The sequence below is a fragment of the Schistocerca gregaria genome, chromosome 2 (assembly GCF_023897955.1).
Source record: "Schistocerca gregaria isolate iqSchGreg1 chromosome 2, iqSchGreg1.2, whole genome shotgun sequence".
Classification (NCBI taxonomy): Eukaryota; Metazoa; Arthropoda; class Insecta; order Orthoptera; family Acrididae; genus Schistocerca; species Schistocerca gregaria.
Genome location: NC_064921.1, coordinates 178201207 through 178213578, shown reverse-complemented (window position 1 = coordinate 178213578; position 12372 = coordinate 178201207). Strand labels below are relative to the sequence as shown.

The window sequence follows — 12372 nt, the reverse complement described above, 5'->3', positions numbered from 1 at the left end:
GATGAGATCTGAAAACCTGAGATGACATCATCCTCACCAAGAGTCAGCTATACACTTCTGTTCACATTAAACCTATAACCAAACAACAGTGCTTATATTTTCAAACAACGAAAAATTCAGGATGGAATGTAACTATACTATGAAAAGAATAATTGCTCCTCACCATATAGTGGAAATGCTCAGTCGCACATAGGCACAACAAAAAGACTGTCACACAATAAGCTTTCAGCCAACAAGGCCTTTGTCAAAAACACACACACACACACACACACACACACACACACACACACACACACACACACGTTAGACAGAGGGCTGGGGGAGGGAGAGGGTCGGAAAAGGAGAGAAGTCAAAAGACAAGATGCGTTGGTTGAATAGAGGGAACAAAGAAGGTGCTAGATGGGTGAGGACAATGACTGATGAAGATTGAGGCCAGCAGGATTGTGGGAACTTTGGATATATTGCAGGGAGAGTTCTCACTTGCACAATTCAGAAAAGCTGGTGTTGGTGGGAAGGATCCATATGGCACAGGCTGTGAAACAGCAGTTGAAATGAAGAATGTCGTGTTGGGTAGTGTGCTCGTAAAGGGTAGTCCACATGCTTCTTAGCCACAGATTGTTGGTGGCGGTGCCCACATACAATGCAGCACAGTGAGGCAGTTTAAATGGTAGATCACATGATTGGTTTCACAGGTAGTCCTGCCTTTAATGGGATAGGTGAAGTTTGTAACCAGACTGGAGTGGTGGTGGTGGTGGTGGTGGTGGGAGGATCTATGAGACAGGTCTTGCATCAAGGTCTTTTACAGGGATATGAGCCGTGAGACAAGGAATTGGGAGAAGGAGCTGTATAGGGATGGGCACGGATATGTGTACATTTGGTGGACGGCGGAATACCTCTGTGTGTGTGAGTGTGTGTGTATAGAGTATAGTGGGCAGGACACTTCCCATTTCAGGGCACGATGAGAGGTAGTCAAAACCCTGGCGGAGAAAGTAATTCAGTTGCTCCAGTCCTGGGTGGTAGTGAGTTAGGAGGAAAATGCTCCTCAGTGGGCAGACGGTGGGACTTCGAGAGATGGTGGATGACTGGAAAAATACGGGACCAGAAATTCGTTTTTGTACAATGTTGGGTAAGCAGCCGCCGTCGCTGTCTGCAACTGCCATTTACCATTGCCGACCTCACATCCACTCACCGACACTGTCGCCGCAACCATCATTCAACGCTGCCAGCGCCTGTGCTATTGATTGGTTCAGATTCTACACCTCCTTGGCGATGCAGCATATAATTCTATGTCGGGTGAGTGTGAAATAAAAACTTTATTATCCTAGTAAGAGGTGTTACAAAATACTGTGGGGTGAACTTTCACTGTGTAATTGGCATAATTGAAATTAATATTAGATCCTCACAAGAGTGAAAGTCTATAAAAACATGGACAGTATACAACCAGTTGGGGAGAAGTTAGAACCAGCCATGGCTATGAGAATTGCTACAGAAGGGCCTGACTGGTCTGAGTAAGTGAATTTGTTCAAAACTTCAGAAGACAAAATATACAATGATTTCAAGAAAACCCTAGACTTGATACACTCAATAGGTACTAAAATAGATACCCAGACTGAAACTATAAAAGCTCAGACTAAATTTTTATGTGCAACTCTAAGTAAAGAGGTAGACTCTGTAAGTTCTCAGTTACATGCTCCAAATGAAATTCGAAAAAGCCAAACAATAAACATGGACTCGTTATACGTCAAAGTAGACACTCGGAACAAAGAATCTAGTAATCTGTGCGAAGGCACAATTGCTTTGGAAACTAAATTTGACACTAAATATAATAATAATGAACCTGACCTTATTGAAAAATTAGAATCTTGTGAAAATGTATGTAATGTTAAATAAAATTCTGTAAGACAGAAAATGAATATCTTGAAAGAGAGTGCAGATCAACCTAATGAATTAATAGCCATTATTCAATCAAAAATTACCGGTGTTAGTATATGACTGTCAGTTCACGAGTAAATAATGTAGAACAAAGTTTCAAAGAAAAAATAGTCGACTTAGAAATTATAAATGTAAGTAGTCTGTTGGAATCTTTTGAGATAATTATAGACCGAGAAATTTCCAAGAATATAATATCCGGAAATGTTGTGACTATTGCTTTTTCCAAACCTAATGACGCTAGCAAGGTTAGGGATGAAGAATTCAAACTTGTCTATGACAAAGTAGAAAATAGAATAACTTTGATTGTTGTTCGGTTACGCAGTAAAGAGGTGATTGTTTTGTTGTGGGGAGACTTTCACACAAAATTTAATCAAAAGTACTGGTTTGCATTTTCTCAAGTGAAGTTAATGTCAGATCCATAGGATCTGGGCAGAGTCACATCTGTACCCCAGGGATGTTAACATTCTGTGTTAATTGGCGGGGTGACGACCGTCGGATCCTGAGTTTTTTTTCGGTGTTACTTCCACATTAGTTTTCCTACACCAAATTCCCTTCAATTCTTCAACTATTCTAAAATCTATTCTTGAATTCTTAAACTATCCTACAATATAATTAATTAAAAAACTGGATATGACTACAAGATTGAAACATATTTAAGAGAATCACCGATAAACAGTGGTCTCTAAACATGGAATGAAACAAATAGAAAATAGTCCTAGTATAAAGGTAATATCGTGGTACTATTCCAACAAAGTAATATCTAGATGTCATAAAATGAACAGAGTACTTTATGTGTGCATGAAAAATAGTATAAACTGAATTATTAAACAGCTATGTTATCATAGTGTATAATTTTCTATTTTTGTAGAATAATTTTATACCTTTTGTGAGATGTAAGATAAATGGGAGGGTTTGCATCACTTCTGGAAAGGGCAGGTAGTGTAGGTACAAACATGACACACCACACCTTTCAGACAACCCTCGCAGACAAGTGGAACTGATTCTTCAGCATTTGCCATTCCATAGGAGTTGCTAAGGTCTTTCTTCGGGGACTTCAAAGATGAAGGTGAGAATGTCCATTCTGTAGGAGACATTTAACATCATACCTCCTCCAGCTTCTCACTCAAGTACTGGCAAGGTAGAGATCTTGGTGAAGAGGTGTGGGAAGGGTTTTCCAAGTCTTTGGGGCTATCTTATTTTTCTCCTTCGATCTTAGCAACCATCTCTATTTTTTTCTGTCTTACTTCTCATCTGAGTACCGGTCTATCTTTCTCTCTTTCCATATGCATAAACTTCTATTGCTTAAGTCCTTCTTATTTTTCGTGGTTCTCTATAACCCTCAATTTATTTAAAATAAGTAGGCCGAAGAATCAGGCTGCATGAGCACAAATCAACATACACACAAAGAAACACAAAGACACAAACAAGAAAAGTACAGTTTGAGAGCTTGTAAGAACCATCAAATGTGCACATAGAAAAGCATGAGCACATGGTATTATAGGTTATGGTTCTGCATTGACTGATTCTAAAAGTATATAAATAAGAATGACTTGACACCTTGAATAGTGGAGCTCTCTGATGACCTAAGTAAAGATGATATAACCTTTGATAAACTAATTATATACAATAAGAAACGAATGGTATAGAGAGGTATGGTAGAGAGGATGAAAAGTAAAGGAGGACTCTAGGATACAAAACGATGTATCAGTAAGCAATATTGGAAAGTGAAGTAGATTTTTAATTTTACCGGATAATATTTATTGATAGTACACATGAAGATGTATACTAGGGCGATGAACCATGGGGCCTACTCACAAAGGATAAAGGGGGGGGGGGGGGGGAGGGACACCATCCCAGCTTTTAGTGAATGGAAAAAAGGGCAGATAGGCAGACCAAAGAGAGGCTGACCTATACTGTGCGGGCAGGAGCACCAAGAAGGGGATTGACCTATACTATAGAATATAGGAAGAAGAAAGGGGCGTACCTACCAGAATGGCAGCAGAAAGATTACCCATAGGTAAGGGATAAGTATTGTTCCTAAGGGAAAAAGGGAAGTATAGATAGAACTCACATGGGAATTATCCTGGTAAGTTTGAATTCTTAATACCTCTAGCGTTATTAAGAATATTTTGAAGGGCAAGTTCCCATCTCCGGAGTTCTGATAGGTTGGTGTCAGTGGGAAGTGTCCAGATAACCCGGATGATGTAACACTGTGCCAAGATGTACTGGACATGCACCAAGGCATGTTTAGCCAGAGGGTGATCCTCATTACCAACAAACACTGTCTGCCTGTGTCTGTTCATGGACAGTTTGTTGCTGGTCATTCCCACATAGAATGCTTCACAGAGTAGGCATGTCAGTTGCTAAATCACGTGGGTGTTTTCACACGTGGCTCTGCCTTTGATCGTGTACACCTTCTGGGTTACGGGACTGGAGTAGTTGGTGGTGGGAGGGTGCATAGGACAGGTTTTACACCAAGGGCGGTTACAAGGGTAGGAGCCAGAGGGTGGTTTGGGGATTTCATAGGGATGAACCAAGAGGTTACGAAGGTTAGGTGGGCGGCGGAAAGACACTCTTGGTGGAGTGGGGAGGATTTAATGAAGAATGGATCCCATTTCAGGCCAGGATTTGAGGAAGTCATATCCTTGCTGGAGAGCCACATTCAGAGTCTGATCCAGTCCCGGAAAGTATCCTGTCACAAGTGGGGCACTTTTGGGGTTCTTCTGTGGAAGGGTCTGTGTTTGGGGGACGAGGAAGTGGCTCTAGCTATTCGCTTCTGTACCAGGTCAGGAGGGTAGGTGCAGGATGTGAAAGCTGTTTTCAGGTTATTGGTGTAATGGTTCAGGGATTCAGGACTGGAGCAGATTCATTTGCCACAAAGACCTAAGCTGTAGGGAAGCGACCGTTTGATATGGAATGGGTGGCAGCTGTCAAAATGGAGGTAATGTTGCTTGTTGGTGGGTTTTATGTGGAGACATGTGTGAAGCTGGCCTTTGGACAGATGGAGCTCAACGTCAAGGAAAGTGGCATGGGATATGGAGTAGGACCAGGTGAATCTGATGGAACCAAAGGAGTTGAAATCCCCAAACCACCCTCTGGCTCCTACTCTTGTAACCGCCCCCAGTGTAAAACGTGTCCCATGCACCCTCCCACCACCACCTACTCCAATCTTGTAACCCGGAAGGTGTACATGATCAAAAGCAGAGCCACTTGTGAAAGCACCCATGTGGTTTACCAACTGACCTGCTTACACTGTGAAGCTTTCTATGTGGGAATGACCAGCAACAAACTGTCCATTCACATGAATGGACACAGGCAGGCAGTGTTTGTTGGTAATGAGGATCACCCTGTGGCTAAACACGCCTTGGTGCACGGCCAGCACATCTTGGCACAGTGTTACACCGTCCGGGTTATCTGGATACTTCCCACTAACACCAACCTGTCAGAACTCCGGAGATGGGAACTTGCCCTTCAGTATATCCTCTCTTCCCGTTACCCTCCAGGCCTCAACCTCCGCTAATTTCAAGTTGCCGCCGCTCATACCTCACCTGTCATTCAACAACATCTTTGCCTCTGCACTTCCACTTTGACTGACATCTCCACCCAAACTCTTTGCCTTCACAAATGTCTGCTTGTGTCTGTATATGTGCGGATGGATGTGTGTGTGTGCACACGAGTGTATACCTGTCCTTTTTTCCCCCTAAGGTAAGTCTTTCTGCTCCCGGGATTGGAATGACTCATTATCTTCTCTCTTAAAACCCACATCCTTTCGTCTTTCTCTCTCCTTACCTCTTTCCTGATGAAGCAACAGTTGGTTGCGAAAGCTTGAATTGTGTGTGTGTGTGTGTGTGTGTGTGTGTGTGTCAACATGCCAACGCTTTCATTTGGTAAGTTACATTATCTTTGTTTTTAGATATATTTTTCCACATGGAATCTTTCCATCTCTCTCTCTCTAAAGATGATGTAACTTACCAAACGAAAGTGTTGGTATGTTGATACACACACAAATAAACACAAACGCACATGCAAAACAACAAAAGGCAAACTCTTTGCCTTTACAAATGTCTGCTTGTGTCTGTATATGTGCAGTTGGGTATGTGCGTGTGACGAGTGTATACCTGTCCTTTTTTTCCCCGTAAGGTAAGTCTTTCCGCTCCCGGAATTGGAATGACTCCTACCCTCTTCCTTAAAACCCACATCCTTTCGTCTTTCCTCTCCTTCCTTCTTTCCTGATGAAGCAACCATGGGTTGCGAAAGGCTTGAATTTGTTTTTGTGCGTGTGCGTGTGTGTGTGTGTGTGTGTGTGTGTGTGTGTGTGTGTGTGTGTGTGTGTGTGTACGTGAGAGAGAGAGAGAGAGAGAGAGAGAGAGAGAGAGTGTATACCTGTCCATTTTTCCCCCCAAGGTAAGTCTTTCCACTCCCAGGATTGGAATGACTCCTTACCCTCTCCCTTAAAACCCACATCCTTTCGTCTTTCCCTCTCCTTCCCTCTTTCTTGATGAAGCAATTGTGGGTTGTGAAAGCTCGAAATTCGTGTGTGTGTTTGTTATTGTCTCTATCAACGTACCAACACTTTCGTTTGGAGTAACTGAATATCTCAAAGAAGTGGATTGTTATTAAATATGATATCAATGTACATATTGAGTACGTATAAAATATAGAATGTTCGAGGTAAGGGAAGGGATATGTAGTGCCTCGAGAATTTTGACGCAAATTCTAGAGACCCTCCGCTTTTCACTGTCTTGAACATCCGATATTTTACTTACAAGCATGAAAAATGGGAGAATGTCTACCTCGCGCCAGTTTTTTGTGTGGGCGGGGTGGACGTGTGTCAAGAGTGTGGCACAAGGTGAATGGTTGATCGGCACGGGCAAGTGGTTGCCTGTGTCGTCACAGAAGTTACATGATAAGCACGCCTTACTCCGTGATGGTGCTACATCAGTCATTATTAGGAACAGTTGAATTGAGTAAAAGAAATGAAAAGACATTTACTTTTACTTCATTACTTACTAACTCTCTAGAGTTGCAGATGGTGGACTGGTGAAAACCTTGAGAGATTTTGTGTAACTGTATTTATTGTAAAAGTAATGAATAGCTTCTGAAGGACCGGCAGTCATTGGATTTACGTAATATGATTCATTGGTGTGAAACTGTTATGTGGTGCTCTGTTTGTGGAAGTGAAATATAGGAGGGTTGATTTTAAAGGATCCTGAGTGTATGCAATCATTTTAAGAGTAGAGAAAATTCCTCCAAACAGCATCATATCTTCGGAGAAGAAGTTGGGCAGATTGTCACAGTTGGCTATCTTGAGAAGAAGATCGGCAAAGCACCTCCAAGTAAGTCCAATGAAGAAGGGGACGTGTGAGTCTTGCACACAGTACCACATTGCTTCCTCTAGTCGCTGGGAACTGCCAGAAAGTATAGCAGGGCAGGGGTGGGGAACAGCGAAGTGCTGCTGGGTAATGTGCAGGGACGAGGTGGAGAGAGGGTAGGTCAGCTAGATGCACTTGTGAGGTTGGATGGTGGGCATGGGAGAGAGGGCGGGGAGGGGGGAGGGGAGTTGTGGGAAAGGTAGAAAGGCAAGAAGTAAAAAGACTGTGTGCATTGGTGGCATAGAGTACTGTGTAGTGCTGGAAGAGGCCAGGGAAGAGGTTAGATGGGTGAGGAAATGACTAACGAAGGCTGATGCCAGAGGTTTATGGGGACATAGGATATATTGCAAGAGAATTCTCACCTGCACAGTTCAGAAAAGCTGGTGTTGGTGGCAAGAATCCACCATCCTCCAGCTAACCTCCAGACTACATCTTGCTGTCCTACCCTCTCTCTGACTTGTCCATGCGTGCTTCCCAGCATCGCTTCACTGTCACCCACCCCTAACCTCCCTTTCCCCGCCCTAGCCTCCTTCTTACCCCCACCTAATTCCCTCTCCTGTCATGCACTGCTGCTGCTCGTAGTCTGGCTTCAGCTTCCAGAGACTATGGTCGTATGTACGAGTAGCAGCTATCCTTTTCATAAAATTAGTACTTACATTTTGACAGTTTCCATCCTTTCTATGTCAAACATTTCCTCTCAAACAGCCTTAATATTCAAAGGAAATGTGTTGTCTGCAAGCTCTTTATAGCTTTCACAGAACAGAGTTACTGCATTACCCTATTTCAAAAGCAGATTTCCCAGGTCATCACTTCAGTTGCTGTTTCTACTGATCCCTTCAAACACAACTTATGAGTACACCTCTTGACACTTACTATTACCCCGGTTTTGAATGTATTAATCAGCTACTTCAATAAGGCACTATAACTGAAATGAGGTTAAGTCTTCCTGACATCATGCCCGCCCATCTCTGGCTGCCACCATTCCTTCCACAATGACCTCCATCTGTTCTGCCAATTCTTAGCCCTAACCAACATACTCCTGCAAAACTGTATCAAATCAAGCCTAAACCTCTTGCAATACCTTCTCTCCATCCTTAAATTCTCCTGCTACATAACTGCAATTTCCTGGAACCCATAACACACACTGAAACACTATCCCTCGAGAAACTAGAGCAACATGCACAACACCACCTCAAAAAATTCTCCACCCTGCTCTCTTCCAACTCTCGCCTTGGAATACCACTGCCCGCCACCTCTACAGCAACCTCCAAACCTTCCCCACGTACCACAGAAACCTAGAATAACTTCCCAATACTCTCTGAATCTCCTTAATATCCTTGTCAGATCCCCCACCCCCCTGCACGTATGTCCCTACCATATGGCTCCTCCCCTTGTGACCTCCTACCACCAACTATAAAAGCCCTATAACTGATAAAACATATAGTATCAAAAGGAGAGCCTGGCATAACATCCAACAAGCTATCAGTTAAGGTGAATAGGCATAGGCAGAAGGTGTATACTGGCAACACACAATATCCTGTTGCACAGCCATGCTCTAAAACATGACAGTTGTGACCTTGGTGCCTGCTTCACTGAGATGTGCCATCTGGATTCTTCCCCCAGACACCAGTTTCCCAGAATTCCACAGATAGGAACTGGTGTTACAAGATGTCCTTGGCTCTTGCCACCTGCCTGGCCTTAATTTACTTTAATTTCTTCCGTCTCAGAATTCCTTTATTCGCTTCCTTTAATTCGGTGATCTGTTGATTCCCCCCCTCTACCACATACAATGCAATTAGCTTTCTGCTCCTATCAATTTGTGGACAATATTTTGTCAGTAATCTCTGTTTTGCATGTTACCCTATCTTCCATCTTTAAGCTCAGGCTTTGAAGTCTCGTCTGATGTAGTCCCTAGTAATCAGTTCTTTATCACCCCGTTCAATAAGTCTCCCCTCACCCAGGGTTCTGGGCTACTTTTCCACATTTTCCCAAACCTCACCAGTCCTTTTCCTTCCCAGCTCTTCCTTCCCCTTCAAGCTTTCTGCCAGAAGAATGATCCAATGGCTCTGAAAGTTTGCAAATTTCTATACCTTTATATGTATTTTCTCATGGTACTGCTTGGGGAGAGGATTTTTTTATCCAAACAATTACACTCTATTTTCAAAAACTGATTTCTTTATCAATATATTCTGTTATTTCCTTGAGGTAGCTCAGGGAATTGGCATGAACAGTTTTAGGGAAAAACAATAGGATATATGCAAGAATCAATACCTCATACATATGAAGTACAATTACTCCATGCTAAGACACAGAAATTAAAGATGCCATTAAAACTCTCAAAATTGAAAACTCCCGTGGGATTTATAATATCTCAAGTAAAGCAATAAATTCCAATTCTTTACATATATGTTATGTATTCAGTCACATATGCATCTAATCGCTATCACAGGGGATACTGAAAGACAGAAAGAAACATGCTTTTGTCCGACTTCATTACAAATATGATAGTAAGACAGATTTAAATAATTACTGACTAGTCTCACTAGTTACCTCCTCCTCAAGAGCACTGCGCAAATTTAGGTATGCAGACCTCTCCCAAAATAAAACACTTTCTCAATTTGCATTTGAAAGGGCATCTCCACAGAACATTTTATTTTTCTATTAGCAAATACATTATACATAATTTATCTGACAAAATACTGCAAACTGGTATTTTTGTTTACTTGTAAAATGCATTTGATGTGCACCTTCAAGTATTCTCCTAGAGAAGCTCAAATATTTGGTAGCATACATGCTGCTGAAAACTGGTTTTCACAAAAAAGCACAGTGTGGCACATTAAGAAACTCAGGGAATGTACACAATGAGCTGTCATCTTCAGGCTATGGAGTAATCACTACCAAGGTGTTCAGCGCTGGGTCACAAAAGTTATGGTACCGCGGCCATGGGCAAACAGGGCACAGAACAGCCAGATAGGTTAACACAACATGTGGAGGTGGCTAGTGCAGGCAGGAAGTATACAGTCAACAGGAATCTCCTGAGGGTGCGAATAAGGTGGTGAGCTTACTGAGTGCAGGAAGATGATGGCTCCAGTGATTCAGAATATGAAAGTTAAGTGTAATATCTGTGGAAATTACATAAAATGACTTACATACATGCTACGTGAAAAGTAAATTAATCACATGACTTTTGGCAATGTGAACTGAGCATTGATTGTAAAAACATTATTTAAAAAGTTATTACTATTTGCAATTATTACAGTTCATAAAATTTAAAACTACTGAACCTATCACTCAATTTGTGTTATGTTAAGTCATACGAAAGTCAGTGATGCCAGCAATCTCAAGCTCCTTGTGGTATTAAATTTGTCCTTAATTATAACCAATTTAATTAATTATATGCAAACAGTGCCATAACTACAGATTCCTCCATATGAATACGCATTATGAGATTGGCACAAGTAACCAGTCCATTGTCCAACTGATTCATATGTTTAATTAACCATAATTCATTGTTTATAATATATTCAAGTTCGTGATTTGACTAGAAATACACTGCAGCAATGGATGTGAAGAGACTTTAATGTAATTGTAGTAATTAAAGTAATGTAACAGTTTTATTTTGAGGTTGCAAACTATAACAATTTGTTTTGTTTTGGCATGGACATGTGTGATATTTAATGCTGAAAATTAGAATGGTGGTCTTTTTGAGTAAGGTAGCAGTCATATGACCAAGTGCACGAAGAGTCATGCAGAACCAAGCCTGTAGTCTTTTGGTCAGTGTTCATCATTGGGTTAAGGTTGTAACGTGCAATAAGCCATTTGGACACTATTATCTGGGCATCATAACCTTCAATAAATTATAGTAATTATGGGACCTTTGCTTGGATGCTCCTGCCATTTACTGATACCATATTAAAATTTTCCACATCTGATCTACATTCTCTGAGAACACTGTGACTAATGTAACTTCAATTAAGGCCGGAAATTCTTTGTGATCCGAATCGGGGGTATCTCTATAACACATAAACCCCAATGCACATGCCACATGTACTCCGCCACTCTTGTAGCCATTTCCTGCATGTAGTGAGCACGCGACCTATTAAAGGGAACTCCAAAATTCGGCACCTGATAGCGAGTCGAGTAATTTGCATTCAGTACTGCCCAACACAATAGAGTCATCTGAGCCTCTGATGTAGACCTTTTGCTCTGTTCCAAACCAGAGGACCGTGAACGAACCTAGGTATGATGCTACAGACAGCTTAGTCTGCACCCCACATGCAATGCTAGTTGCCATCATCAAATCAGCCATCCACATGAAGTGGAAGATGTCAGGTGTCATTTATGCCAACAGGTGTCACTTGTCACTATTTGCAGCCAACTGCATCCAGTGTGCTCAACAGCCACCAACAAGTTCTCTTCCACATTGCAGATGACATCTGTCACAGCAAACATACTGAGTGCACACTCGCATTCTTTTTGGACCAGCATGCTATTTCCCTGAGGGGCACCATCACCCACCTAATGTTGTAGCTCCCAATGAATAGCAAATCCGCCCTCTGCACTTTCCGGACTGGGCAGGAAAATTCACTACTTGTCCAACAAAAAACACATCTCATGCTGGCTCAAAATTATTATCAACACCAGGTAGCATCTTGTTTCTGTTGCTAAGGTATAAGGAGCCAGCCATATGGCCTGTTCCCTCTTTCACCTTTTTCCCAGTGACACATGAAACCAGCACTACCTGCCACTCACTCTTGAGTGAGGATGGACTGGTCAGATGTTGGTGTATCTGAAGAGACAGCAACAATGATGTCATGAGGGATTCCAATGGCACCAAAGGTGTCACAGGTCTCATCACTGACACCTCAACGTCACTGCAGTTTTCAGCATTAGCCACAAGCCTGTGGACCGTAGCCAATGCATCTTTCAGCAGTTTTCAGAAAAAAATTCTCCTAGTGTCTGCTCATAAAAAAATAATCCATAGCCATATCATACTGTGTAAAAAATCAGTATCTTAAAAAAATAAACCAGGCAAGATTAACTCAGAAATTACTAGCACACCTTGCAA

At 42.0% G+C, this 12372-nt stretch overlaps 1 protein-coding gene across 1 annotated transcript in view; it reads right to left on the bottom strand.

Moving 5' to 3' along the window:
• Positions 1-12372, bottom strand: part of LOC126336636 (uncharacterized) — a 124044-nt gene that overhangs the window by 48234 nt on the left and 63438 nt on the right. The gene's annotated exons all lie outside the window — the stretch shown is intronic.